General features: G+C 40.3%; 1 protein-coding gene across 1 annotated transcript in view; it reads left to right on the top strand.

Moving 5' to 3' along the window:
* The first annotated feature begins 362 nt into the window (after positions 1 to 362).
* The window catches only part of SLC38A9 (solute carrier family 38 member 9), a 100200-nt gene continuing 87956 nt past the window's right edge, over positions 363 to 12606 (top strand). The window contains exon 1 of the mRNA XM_021716396.1: positions 363 to 476. The gene's annotated coding sequence lies outside the window, so the exon portion shown is untranslated. The remainder of the gene's footprint in view (positions 477 to 12606) is intronic.

Here is a 12606-nt window from a genome sequence, read left to right as displayed (position 1 = left end):
CACACCAGCCAGGAAAGCCTAAGGAGTCATCCCTAGACGACGATGAAGCCGTATCAGCGTTTTCTCACGCGGCCCCTGGGGTTTTATGGATGGCAAGAGATCGTATCTCTCCTCCTAGATGCCTCAGGGCCTCAACCGGGATAGGAGATCCCAGTCCGTAGCTCAGGCAGCACTTGCCCACCTAAGCGCACCGACTGCCCCGCCTCCTAAAGCCGGGGGCGGGGCTCTGCGGGGAGGAGCTTGCTGGCCGTCGCAGAGCACTCTGGGAGTTGTAGTCCGTGGCGGCGGGAGATTTGGCAGCAACCGCAGGCTTGGTGTGCTCAGAACTCCATCCCCCGCCGGCCCCCGCGGCCTGGGCCTTCGCCTCTTCCTGTTTGGTGAACAAGAAACACCGCGGTCGCAAATTGCCAGGATTTGGGAAGGGGGTCTTCGCCTTCCCGCCCAGTGCTCCCAGATTGAGGGCTTGCCGGGTTCAGGTAGAGCTCGTTCCTCCATTTAGCAAACTCAGTCACCGGGAGGCAGGGAGGGAGCCGAGGGGAGGCGACGGGAAAGGCTGAGATTGCGGCGAAGGCAGCTGTCACCTGGGGCAGTTCTTTGGTGCAACGCGTCGGAACAGTCGCCTCTTGGGGGAGCGGTGAGGCCAAAGCCGGGGGCCGCGGAGACTGCTCCGGAGGGGCGGAGGGCGCTCCTCGCAGGACGCGAGTGCGAGAAAGTCAAGGGGTCCCGCGAGGACTGGAGGATCCCTAGGGGCTGTGGGAGTCGGTGTCTGCGGAAACCTCCGGGAAAAAGCAGAGTTAGGGTAGACCAACACCCTGAACCCCAGGTGAGAGAAAGAGGAAGCTGTAGAATTGGGAGGGAGGAGTGCAAGAATAGGAGCTCCCTTCTCTATCCCGAGTAGGGAAAAGGTAGAGAGGGGAGATGAGGGAAGAAACCCCTTTGGGCTTTGAGCTAGGACCACAGATGGGGTGGGGCCATGACTGGTAAGTCCTCGCTTACCCGTCGTGATAGTGGTGACTTGACATCTTGTCTGGCTTAGAAGAGAACTGGAAGGGGAGCCTAGGGGCAGCTAGTCACGCGCATTCTCCTCACTTTACAGATAAGAAACCTGAGGTCCACGAGTTGAAGAAACTCGCTCAACACCAGTCGACTATTTAGCTGCAAACGTGATGAAAACCTAATTGTCATGACTCCCGGGCGATGCCTTATTCGTTGCTGGGCTCAGTACATCAGCAAACTAACTTGTACCCCCTCATTTTTTTTTTCTTTTTAGTACCTTCAGACACGACAAAAGATCTGACATATGCAGGGTAACTGGTAGCCGCTGAAGGAAAAGTTTTTTGTTTTTTTTTTTAACTTTTCAATAGGTCAAAATAACCCTTGTCCTAACTTGAAGAGAAATCTCTGCCTCATAAACAACTACAAAGTTCATATTAAGATTAAAAAGTTGGTAGCAAATATGTCACTGGAGTTTATTTGCCTCTAATAAAACTTACCTTTTCTTCACTATCTTATGCCCACTAGACCTCCAAGAACAGTTAGCCTATGATTTCTTCTCACAGTTTTGTATATTATATATCTGTTATATACATAAAAGTAGTATGCTGTTAACTGTGATTTTATAATACCATCCATATTTACAATAAAGGGTAAACTCAGCATAGGAATATGGAATACCTGAGTTACAAATTAAAATAATACTGTATAGTATGTTTTTTAAGGATATACAGGCATAAAACAAAAAAAAGTCATTAAGAGATTAAAATTTCTACCAGGTGTACGATTTGTAACACTTAAATTTCAGTTGTTTGTGCTCTTTCTTATCATTTAAACATAACTTGAGAGCATTTAGTGTTCTCAGTGTCCAAGAAGAGGTTCTTTGGTGCCATAGCATTGCTTTGACTGGTCATGTCCTGACATTGTCCTCCTGCACATTGTCAAATTTAACACCTTTTGAAGCATTTATTGATCGGGTTGAAAGCATGTTCAACTGTCACATCAGAATTGGAGCATTATAGCTCCCATTGGCTGACAAAGTATTCATAAGAAAGGAATTTAGATAAGTTTGTTACTAAACTTCATAACAGTTACAGACTTACACATAGCATAACTGCTTCCAGCAGCATGCCTTTTTATGGTGTGGTTCCATTTGCTTTTATATTAGCATACTACAGAGGTAGATAACCTATGACCATATTTTGCCTGCTGATAGATATATTTTGTTTTCATAAAGTTTTAATGGAACACAGCCATGTGCACTCATTTATATATTGCCTTTCATGTTAAAAGGCAGAGTTGAGTAGTTGCAGAGACCATATGGCTCAAAAAGCCTAAAACATTTATTGTCTGACCTTTACAGAAAAAAATATGTCAATCCCTGACCTAGAAAAACGGAATATAAATATAATGTCTGAAACTCTATGACATATGCTGAGTTTTAGGTAATACTAATTTTTAGACTCTGAGAAAGAACATATAAGTACTTGTATGTGAATTCATAGTCAAATTTCTTTGGGCATAAACTAGTATAGTCTATTGCAGATTGATGCTAGCATCTTGGCATTGATACTATAGGTTTGTTTTTACAAACAATTGTGAAAGGAAGTTTCTGAGCCTAATATAGAAGGGACTGATATTATTTGAGATATACTGATAATTACAGTCAGTATTTTTTTTAAATAATGCCATACTAACTTTTTGATGGTTCTGTATCTCCTTTTTACAGAGAGAAGTGCTTCAGTACAAGTACCAGCATTTTAAATAAAACTTGAAAGTACCAAGCAAGTCAGTTAAGCTGTTGATTTTCAATTGAACCTGTCTCCATCTGTTGGTGCTGCTTTAACAAAATATCTCAGAGTGAGTAATTGATAAACAACAAATTTATTTCTCACAGTTCTGGAGGCTGAAGACTGGAAAGGCCATGATCAAGGTACCAGCTGGTTTGTGGTTTGGTGTTGGAAGTGTCTGGTCTCTGCTTCGAAGATGGCAGCTTGTTGAAAGACAAAAGAGGTCTAGCTATTTCTCTTCACCCCTTTTATAAGATTGCTAATCCCATTCATGAGGGATTACTTAATTATCTATTACTTAATTACCTCCAAAAGACCCCACCTTTTAATACTGTAACATTGGTGATTAAGTTTCAACATGAATTTTGGAGGGCACACAAACATTCAAATTATAGCAGGACTCCACCCTAAAACCAATTTTAAGGTAGAAAATTAGGGACTCATTATTAAATGACTTAGTAGTCTTGTACTGGGACTTTATTTTAAAACTTAGAGATTGAATGCAATGTTAGAAGTGAATATGTCTGTTTATGTCATTTTGTATATTTTGCTCTAACCAAATTATATCTTGTTAATGTCTATGAAAAAGTAATGCTGTAAGTGTATTTAGCATCATAGTTAATCGTTGATAGATTATTTTGTATTATCATCTGTGTAATATTAGGTATGGCACTCTAATTCACCTCTCAACCTAATTCAGACTTTAGAATATCTTACAGTTTTACTCACCAAGACATCCAGGTTGGGCTTGGTGGCTCACGCCTATAATTCCAGCACTTTGGGAGGCCGAAGTGAGAGAATTGCCTGAGCCCACGGGTTCGAGACCAACCTGGGCAGCTTGGCGAGACCTCATCTCTAGAATAAATCAAAAAATTAGCTGGCACGTGCCTGTAGTTCCAGCTACTTGGAAGACTGAATCAAAAGGATTGCCTGAGTCCAGCAGTTGAGGCTGCAGTGGCTGGGAGCGTGCCATTGCCCTTCAACTGGATGACAGAGTAAAACTCCAACTCAAAAAAAAAAAAAAGACATCCAAAAAGCCTTTTTTTTTTTTTGAGTCAGGTACTCACTTTGTTGCTCAGGCTGGAATACAGTGACATGATCGCGGCTCATTGCAACCTTGACCGCCCAGGCTCAGATGATCCTCCAGCCTTAGCCTCCCAAGTAGCTAGGACTGTAGTCATGTGCCACCACACCAGGCTAGTTTTCTGATTTTTTGGTAGAGACAAGATCTCACTATGTTGACCAGACTGATCTCGAATTCCTGGGCTCAAGCAGTTCTGTCACCCTAGCCCTCCAAGGTGCTGGAATTATAGGAATGAGCCACCAAGCCTGACTAAGTCATTCTTTTGCACTTTGGGAGGCCAAGGTGAGAGGATTTCTTGAGCCCAGGAGTTTGAGACCAGCCTGGGAAGCATAGCAAGTCCTCATCTCTAAAAATAAATTAACAAATAAATTTTAAGAACAACCTTCTTGGGGAATTTAAAGATCAGACAAATTGACTAAATGAGACAACTAAAAATTACCAATTTTCTTTACAGTTTTTTATAGTTATTTGATACTATTAAATCTTTGAAAGGCACCTGGGACTTCGGACTCTTCATTTATGATTTGATTTTGTTTTTGCTTTTTTGAGTCAAGATCTCACTCTGTCACCCAAGCCGAAGTGCAGTGGCATGATCACGACTCACTAGCTCTCCACAGCTTCAATCTCCTGAGTTCCAGCAATCTTTCTGAGTAACTAGGACTATAGGTAAATGCCACCACACCTGGCTAATTTTTTAATTTTTTGAAAGGCATGAGCCACTCTGTGGGACCATGATTTTTTTATTTTAAATCATTGTTGTATCATCCGTTTTCTGTTTGTTTGGGTTAAATATCTAATTTTACTATGCCACAAAATTTTAGGTTTGCTCAGAAGAAATACACATATGTGACTAAACTGGGATCTTTAGCTACTGAAGGACCCTCACATTTTTCCTAACCTTGATTATCACTTTTGGTAGGATTGACCAAAATCCAAGACTTTTTCTAGATTTCTCCTCTTTCCGGGTTTCCTCACAGTCTTTAGTTAAAGTATTAATTTCCAGAAGTTGAAAGGATCCTCTGTCTCTAAACTCAACCACATTATCAGTTTAGTTTAGGAACCAACAGAGCAGAGTTTTGCTTACAAAGTAAATCAGGAGGCCAGGCGCAATGGCTCACGCCTATAATCCTAGCACTTTGGGAGGCCAAGGTGAGAGGATTGCCTGGGCCCATGAGTTTGAGACCAGCCCGGGCAACTGGGTGAGACCTCACCTCGACAATAAATCAAAAAATTATCCGAGCATGGTGGAGCATGCCTGTAGTTCTAGCCACTTGGAAGGCTAAGGCAGAAGGATCAATGGAGCCCAGCAGGTCAAGGCTGCAGTGGCCATGAGCAGCATGCCACTGCACTCCAGGTTGGGCGAAAGAGTGAGACGCCAACTCAAAAAAAAAAAAAAAGTAAATCAGGAAGTGTGGTCATATATTTTGGCCATTCTTAAAGCAGTTATGTTTTTACTACTCTGACTTGGCTGCCGTCATTTCCCCTGATACTAAAGTGTTGTTGCTGGCTTAGTAAATAGCTAGCTTTGAGAGAAAAAAAAGTTTGCAACAAGAGAAACACATTCATCTAAACTAGTTTGCCTCAAGAGAAACAAATTCATTTGTAATGGATTACCCAGTCATGAATTTTCACTCACCCTAGTGTCAACTGTGTTTAAGGCCATTTGCCGTTCTAGGTATTATTGATTTATTATTTACAGATCTAGACAAGGAAGACTTGTTTTCAGGTGGTTCTTTTGTCTTCCAAGTAGCCTTACTCTTTTAAGGAAAACATCAGAGTATAGTAGAAATAGCATTTGTGATAAAAGTGACCTAGTTTCAATCCCAGATGTGGCTTTATAAGCTAGATGATTTAGGACAAATTACTTCTCTGAACTTCAATTTCTATTCTTTTTTTTTTTTAATATGAAAGTAGTACCAATTTCCCAAATTCTAAAGATTAGTAGGAGTTCAACAGTAACATGTAAAACTGTAGTAAGCATTCAACAAATAAATGTTAGTTCCATCTCCCACTACCTTTCTATTAACTTGTCTTTTTTTTTAGTTTTCCTCCAAAATAATACCTAGTTTTCTTCTTTGGAAATGAATTATTTCCCTTAGCACTATTTTGTGTGTGACAGTTCAATAATTCTATGAAGGTCGACCTCTTTCCTTTTTTTTTTGAGTTGGAGTCTCACTCTGTCACCCAGGCTGGATGGAGTTCAGTGGCATGCTCATGGCCACCGCCACCTCAACCTGCTGGGCTCAGGCAATCCTTTCACTTCACCTTCCAAGTAGCTGGAACTATAGGCACATGCCACCACACTTGGCTAATTTTTTTATTTATTGTAGAGATGAGGTCTTGCCAAGTTGCCCAGGCTGGTCTCGAACCCCTGAGCTCAGGCAATCCTCTCACTTCAGCCTCCCAAAGTGCTGGGATTACAGGCTTGAGCCACACACCTGGCCCTTTTTATTTTTCTTACGTCGCTGAGTTTGCTCGCTTTATAACCAAAAGTATGTAGATATGTCAGTTGATTTTATTCAGGTCACTAAGTAAGCCAATGCATAATTTTTCTAGTTACTTTTAAAGAGCCAAATCCATAATAAAAGTGATAACTATGTTTATTGAGTACTTACTGTGTACCAGACACATTATATGTATTATCTCATTTAAACCTCAAACCCTGTAATACTAGTATTTTATTCTTCTCCAAACAGGTGAATCTTAGGGAGTTTAAATAACTTCCCCAAAGTCACACAGACAGAGTCAAGATTCAGACCCAGGCAGTCTTACATGTGAGTTGTCAATCACTACATTGTACTTAATAGAGTTAAAGTAGGTTTTATCCCAAATTACCCAATATGTATAATTTAAACAAATTAATGCCTTGGCAATTCTTCCTGAAAGTGTTTTTTTTTTAACCAGTTGTTGGAGATTTAGGAATGATAAGGTTCTGACTAATTATCAATATTAAAATTTTTCTCCTGTATTTCTTACTAACTCTACAGATGGCTTTTCCTTCTCATAGTGTAAAAGTTCGTTAAGCTTAGTTTCATTAAGTTCAGAACTAATAATAGCGAACTCTTCTATAGAACTTAGTAGTGTAGTATTTGGCTTGGTTTTAAATGCTTATGCATATGAATTTATAGATTTTTTTAAAATTGTGTTTTACATTTTTCAGAATAAGTTTTTCCCACATTATTTGTTATTTTTTCTTGATGAAAGCTACTGATTTCTTGACAATTATCCTTTCTTTTTTTATTTTAGTTTTTTTGAGTCAAGGTCTCACTCTGTTGCCCAGGCTAAAGTGCAGTAGCAAGCTCATGGCCACTACAGGCTCGACCTCCTGGGCTCAGGCAATCCTTCCACCATAGCCTTTCAAGTAGCTGGAACTACAGTTGCGCACCACCATGCCTGGCTAATTTTTTTATTTATTGTAGAGACGTAGTCTCACCATGTTGCCCAGGCTGGTCTCAAACCCCTGGGCGCAAGCAATCCTCTCTCCTCCACCTCCCAAAATGCTGGGATTACAGGTGTGAGCCAACGTACCCAGCTACAGTTATCTTTTCAATTTCTGAAATATTTAATTTTTTACATTGAAAGAATGCTTTAAAATTATATAAAGCTGTAGCAAAATCCTAAATACACAATATGTTTAATTATTTCCTAAGCTTTTTTTTTTTTTTTTTGAGTTGGAGTCTCACTCTGTCGCCCAGACTGGAGTGCAGTGGCTGCTCTCGGCCACCGCAGCCTCGACCTGCTGGTCTCCGGTGATCCTTCCACCTCAGCCTTCCAAGTAGCTGGAATTACAGACGCGCGCTACCACGCCCGGCTCATTTTTGATTTATTGTAGAGATGAGGTCTCGCCAAGTTGGCCAGGCGGGTCTTGAACCCACGGGCTCAGGCAATCCACTCACCTCAGCCTCCCAAAGGCGCGGAATTACAGGCTGAGCCACCGAACCCGGCTTATTTCCTAAGCTTTTAACTCCTATACGACACTCAGCTTAATGTAAAATGTATCTTTCACTGGTATTTTATGAAGAATGTTTTCATTCATTATATCTAGGGAATCTTTTTGTCAAGTTAATTAGTCAAATTGATAGGTTTTTTTGTTTGTTTGAGACAGATTCTCACTCTGTCACTCTGGCTAGAGTGCAGTGGCATAGTCTTGGCTCACCACAGCCTCAACCTCCTGGGCTCAGGCAATCTTTCCGCCTCAGACTCCCGAGTAGTTGGGACTACAGGCATGCACCACCACACTTGGCTAATGTTTTACTTTTTGTAGAGACAAGGTCTTGCTGTGTGGCCCAGGCTGGTCTTAAACTCCTGGGCTCAAGCAATCCTCCTGCCTTGACCTCCCAAGGTGCTAAATTATAGGCAGGAGCCATTGCGCCCAGCCTGAGTTAACAGTTTTAAACTAAGAAAACAAAACCATCTATCATAATTTCAAAAATTAGTAGATTAAAGTAATTTTGAAAAATTCTGCCTTTTAGTTTTAAAACTTAAGACCAAACAAGTCAACTAAATTGTTAATCAAGTTTTATTATGTTTAGGAAGGAACTGAAAGAGCAAACTTCTGTTTTTTGCTTCTCAACTGTTTTAATGAAATTAATTGAATATCCCAGTTGTTTCTCATCTTAATGAGATTTCGGTAACAACTCCATTGATTAGTATATTTTATACTCACGAACATTTATTATATGCTGTAGATTTAAATGTGTACAATACATAACATGAATCTATGTTTCAAAGAGTCAACTAAACTTTTTACCTTAAAAGAATAAATCTTCTACTTGGAAGGCTGAGGTGGAAGGATCACCTGAGCCTAGCAGGTCAAGGCTGTATGACCATGAGCATGCCACTGCACTCCAGCCTGGGCAACAGATTGAAACATCAGCTCAAAAAACAATAAAAAGGAATATATCTTGCACTGATCTGTTACTAAAGCAATTTGGAAGCTATGGGCAATAATTGGCATAGATTTGAGCTAAAAGTAAAATGATGAACTGGAAATTGAAATTGGTTATTAGCGTTCTACTAGGTTTTATTATTTAAGTGATTTAGGACAAGTTTCTTCTCTGGGCTTCACAAACTATTTTTTATGTTTGTTGAGAGTAGGGACCGTGACATTAAATTTTTTTTTTTCTATTTTTCTCAATACCTCAGTATTATAGGGACTCGTTAAGAATTTGTTGAATGAACATATTGTTCAGAGTTAACCATTACTCAGTATTTAGTTGTCTCTTCTTGTTTATTTTTTATTTTTAAGAGACAGAGTCTGCCTCTATTACTCAGGCTTAGTGCAGTGATTACTACAGCCTCATACTCCTGGGCTCAAGTGAGCCTCTTGCCTCAATCTTCCAAGTAATTGGGACTAAAGGCATGTTCCACCATGCCTGGCTAATTTTACTTTCGTAGAGATAGGGTCCTGCTATGTTGTCTATGCTGGTCTCAAACTCCTGGCCTTCAAGTGATCCTCTGGACTTGACCTCCCAAAGTGCTGGGATTACAGGCATGAGCCACCCCACCCAGCCTAGTTGTCTCATCTTAAAATAGATAGTCATTTTTACCATTGTGCTCTCTTTGTATGATATAGAAATAAAGTCCTTTGTTTGGTGATGGTAGTCTTTTGGTTTCACTTTTCTTGAAAAGTTATGCTATAAGGTATTACTTTAACATTCTTCTTTAACATTATTTGTTCCTGGGCACAGTGACTCACACCTGTAATTCCACCACTTTAGGAGGCCAAAGTGAGAGGATTGCCTGAGACCAGGGATTGGGGACCAGCCTGGGCAACTTGACAAGACCTCATCTCTACAATAAATCAAAAAATTAGCCAGGTATGCTAGCACATGCCTGTGGTTCCAGCTACTTGGAAGAATCACCTGAGCCCAACAGGTCGAGGCTGCGGTGGCCGTGAGCATGCCACTACACTCCAGCCTGGGCAACAGAGTGAGACTCCTACTCAAAAAACAAACAAAAAAATTATTTATCTCCAGTAAGAGTAAGTTAATGAGAGCTTTGGCTTGTTTAAATGTTGAACAGGAAAGCAGAAGAGGAAAGTGGAAAGGGAATAAAAAGAAAAGAAATGCATATATTTGGGAACATGTTACCAACGTCTGTGTCACATATCAGTGACATGTTAACAACATTTGCCTAGCTGTTCATTACTGGAGAAAAAATTTTCACTTAAAAGGAAAATCCTCAGCCAGATGCAGTGGCTCAAACCTCTAATTCTAGCACTTTGGGAGCTTGAGGCGAGAGGATTGTCTGAGCTCAGAGATTCAAGACCAGCCTGGGCAACTTGGTGAGACCACGTCTCTACAATAAATCATAAAAATAAGCCAGGCATGGTAGTACACGCTTGTAGTTCCAGTTACTTGGAAGGCTGAGGTAGAAGAATCACATGAGCCCAGCAGGTCAAGGCTGTGGTGGCCATGAGCGTGCCACTGCACTCCAGCCTGGGCAACAGGGTGAGACTCCAACTCAAAAAAAAAAAGGAAAAACCTCAAGTGGTTGCAAATGTAAAAAAGAAACAAACAAGTATTTTCATCTGTTTTTTGATTGGAATAATAATACATTTGTATTTTTTTTGAGTTGAGGTCTTACTTAATCACCCAAGCTGGAGTGCAGTGACATGCCTATGGCTCACCACAGCCTCAACTTCCTGGACTCAACCAATCCTCCCATCTCAGCCTCCCAAGTAGTTGAGACTACAGGTGCATGCCTCTACATCCAGATAATTTTTTTTTTTTTAATTTTTTATAGAGACAAGTTCTCGCCATGTTGCCTAGGCTGATCTCTAATTCCTGGGCTCAAGCAATCCTCCTGCCTTGGCATCCCAAAGTGCTCGGATTATAGACATGAACCACTGTACCCAGACCTTTTGAACATTTGTTTTCTCATTACATAGTGCCAAATGAAATATGCATCATTTCACTTAATCCTCAAACAGCCTCCAACAATTTATAGTTTTGATTTTACAGCTGGGGAAATACTCTCATAAAGGTTAAATAGTGCTAAATTATACAGGTGAGTGGCAGGCAGATGCAAGATTTCAGATATCAAAACCTTACTGTCTTTCTATTCTTTCATAAATGCTACATTTAGAAAATTAAGAAAAGTGGACATAATAGTCCATTAGACAAATATAGCATTAATAAAACTGTACTTGTTAGTAGTCTGGACAGTAACAAGAAACAGAAGAAGAAGGTGAAAGGTAAAGGAGAGTGTGAAAGAAATGACAAAGAACAGGAAACAGCATAGCATAGCAGTAAAGAGTTTAGGCTCTGGACTTAGACTGCCTTGGTTTGAATTCCAACTCTGCTGTTTACTAACATTGTGATTGGTTGCTTAACTTCTCTGAGCCTTGTATTTTTATTTATAAAACGAGGATCATAATAGTAACCTACAGGGTAATATACTTAATATCACTTACCTGTACATGTTAAAACCTATTATTTTATATTATGGAGTTCTCTGCATTTGGAGAGGGGAGGTTGGAGTCTTACTCTGTCGCCCAGGTTGGAGTGCAGTGGCACACTCAGGCCACTGCAGCTTCGATCTGCTGGGCTCGAGTGATCCTTCTACCTCAGCCTTCCAAGTAGCTGGAACTACAGGCACATACCACCATGCCTGGCCAATTTTTTTTTTTATTGTAAAGGTGAGGTCTCACCAAGTTACCCAGGCTGGTCTTGAACCCCTGGGCTCAGGCAATCCTCTTTCCTCCACTTCTCAAAGTGCTAGGATTACAGGCATGAACCACTGTGCCTGAAAGCATTTTTTATTGTGAAAATATACATATTGATAATTTCAGAAAACACACACACATAGATAGATGATAGATACACGTGTATAGATAGGTAGATTGAATAATTATAAAGCAAATGACCGTGTAACCAGAATCAAGTTGAATAAATAGAATATTACCTCCATCTTAAAGACCCCCTTCTGTGCTTTTCTGTCCCAACCTCCTGGTTTTTCCCTAGAGTAAGGTTTCTCAGCCTCAGAAGTATTCATATTTTGGGCTAGATAATTCTTAGAGTAGGAAGCTTTTCTGTGCATTGTGGGATGGTTAGCAGCATCCCTGATCTCTACCCGCTGGATGTCAGCCCCCCCCCCCACCTCAATTGAACAACCAATTGGTTGAGGCCAAATTCCTGTTATCCCTCTCTATAGCTGTGCATGCTGTGAGAGTAGACTATAGTGGAATAAGTAGAAGCAGGGAGCTCCATCAGAAAGCTGTTGTGGTAATCTTGGTAAGAAATGATGGTGATCAGATTCTGGATATATCTGAAGAAAAAAAACAGTAAGATTTCTTAATGGATTGAATGTAGATTGTGAGAAGTCATGAGTGATTCCAAGAGTTCTGAGCAACTAGGATAGAGGTTCCATCAACCATCAGTGGGTGGGTTAGTTTTAGGGGAAGAAAATCAAAAGTTCAGTTTTGGATATATTAGGTTTGAATTGTCTATTACATCCAGGTAAAGATGTCAAGTAGGCAGTTGGATGTGCAAGTCAGAAGAGAAGTTTAAGCTAGAGATATTAATGAGGAAATTATCATTTTCTAAATCAATAGAACTTTCTACAATGATGAAAATGTTTTATATTTACATTGTCTAATATGGTAGCCACTAGCCACATGTGGTTTTGAGCACCTCAAATGAGGCTAGTATAACTGAAGTACTGAATTATTTATTTTATGTAATTTTAATTAATTTAAGTTTTAGTAACCACATAGGAGTAGCAGCTACTCCCTTA

Source organism: Carlito syrichta, unplaced genomic scaffold (assembly GCF_000164805.1).
Source record: "Carlito syrichta isolate Samal-C Ts95f unplaced genomic scaffold, Tarsius_syrichta-2.0.1 Scaffold308804, whole genome shotgun sequence".
NCBI lineage: Eukaryota > Metazoa > Chordata > Mammalia > Primates > Tarsiidae > Carlito > Carlito syrichta.
The sequence above is the reverse complement of the archived record's forward strand: the minus strand, read 5'-3'. Positions and strand labels throughout refer to the sequence as shown.